This window comes from Triticum dicoccoides, chromosome 4B (assembly GCF_002162155.2).
Source record: "Triticum dicoccoides isolate Atlit2015 ecotype Zavitan chromosome 4B, WEW_v2.0, whole genome shotgun sequence".
Lineage (NCBI taxonomy): Eukaryota > Viridiplantae > Streptophyta > Magnoliopsida > Poales > Poaceae > Triticum > Triticum dicoccoides.
Genome location: NC_041387.1, coordinates 637,455,761 through 637,457,449, shown reverse-complemented (window position 1 = coordinate 637,457,449; position 1,689 = coordinate 637,455,761). Strand labels below are relative to the sequence as shown.

Here is a 1,689-nt window from a genome sequence, read left to right as displayed (position 1 = left end):
TAACGTCACAAATTACCCCCTGGTGACATTTTATGGGTGTCACAAGCATCGTCACGGAATCCCTGTCACAGATTACTCCTAGTGACGGCGCACACGCGAAAACGTCATCGAAATTGGGAGCTTCAGTGACATTATATAGAACGTCATCGACTTACTATTTCCATGATGATCAATTAATGTCACATGTTAGGATAAAATATGCCATATTGTACCATATTCGGTGACGAGGCAACGCCACTAACTTTATGCCACATCAACACCCGAGCAGCTATCCCACTAGTAGTGTCATTACTTTTATTATGGATGAAGATGACGCCATCAAAATATATTTACTTTCTTTCAAATCTAATTATGATGAAAATAAGTATTTATTTCAGATCACATCACATAAGATTATATAAAAAAGTTGAAGAGAAAAAACACATCATAAATTGATATCAAAGACAAATCATATAATGTATGAAATCATCTCAGCCAAATCATTCTGTAAACAAAAATGGCGGTAAAAAGCTGACTCAAGTTTAACACAGACAATAGACAAGATGAAAACTAATATTAACTAAAGACCACATATGTTATCCTGATGATTGCAATGTAAGGATGGCATTCATGAACCATCTGGTTGGGACTGGGACTGCAGAGTTGCTTGAGCCCTCAAAAAATCAAGCAGATTGTCCCGTCTCCTTTTGCTTCTTTGCCCAGGCTTCAGTCTTCTCTTGCTGGCTCTTTTTTAAAGCTTCCAATTCTTCTTGCTGCTTCTTTTGTATCTCTTAAAATGCTCTCTCTCGTGCTTCAAGTCTTGCGACTAACTCCTCCCGATGCCTATAAATGACAAAACACAACAATGTTGCATCGTAATGAGATGAAAACATACAAGATAACAAGGTACAAGGGTACCAATTTAAAATAGATAAGTACATTATTAAATGTCAAGGCAAGCATGCCGACGGGCCAATGAAACAGTAAACTCAAGAATAACTTGTAATGTTTTGAAATATGCATAACCAACAGCTTGATTACAGGAAGCATCACCAAAAGGATATCAAGTCAACAACTCAGGTTAAAAGAAGCACTCCTTAGTTGAACTTTCGTTCACTTCAATGAGTGCACCATGCACACATAAGCAAGAAAAAAGAAACAACAAGAACAGAAAGGGAAATAAGATAATTACCTGTCATTTGCATCTCTTGCCTCTCTATCCTTCTATTCAATTCTTTCTTCTAGAAATCGGATCTAGGCTCATGAAGTAGAGCTCCCAGACCTCCCGGATCTTGATGCATACCCCATGCTAGAAAGGACGGTGCTATGGGCGCTTTCTTCCTTTAGAACTTCAGCCACAATCGATGTATCGGATACTGGCTGCTCACCTTCTGATTGTGCTTCCCTTTTCTTTTCCATCGCATTCTATAGTACAAAGAAAAATATTGATGCTAAGGAAAAGTTCATATGCTAGCAATATGAGAATCTATTTCAAGTCAGAAACAATAGAGGAAGAAATCTTACATGAGCTAGAAGTCCTGACTCAGCTCATGCTATCAGTCTTGCTGTTTGTATGGGTGTCTTTGAAAAACTCAATGGGACTTGGATCATGATTATTGTACTTGTCTTTTTTCTACAAGATATATGAAATTGTAACATTACTACTACTACATACATACATACATACATACATACATACATACATACATA

The 1,689-nt window shown here is 37.2% G+C and overlaps 1 long non-coding RNA gene across 1 annotated transcript; it reads right to left on the bottom strand.

The window, feature by feature from the left end:
- Window positions 1-505: 505 nt before the first annotated feature.
- Window positions 506-1,613, bottom strand: LOC119294122. The gene is made up of 3 exons (XR_005143344.1): window positions 1,504-1,613; window positions 1,172-1,404; window positions 506-822 (listed from the first exon to the last, which is right to left on the bottom strand). It is a non-coding gene; the product is annotated as an uncharacterized LOC119294122 (long non-coding RNA).
- Window positions 1,614-1,689: the final 76 nt, after the last annotated feature.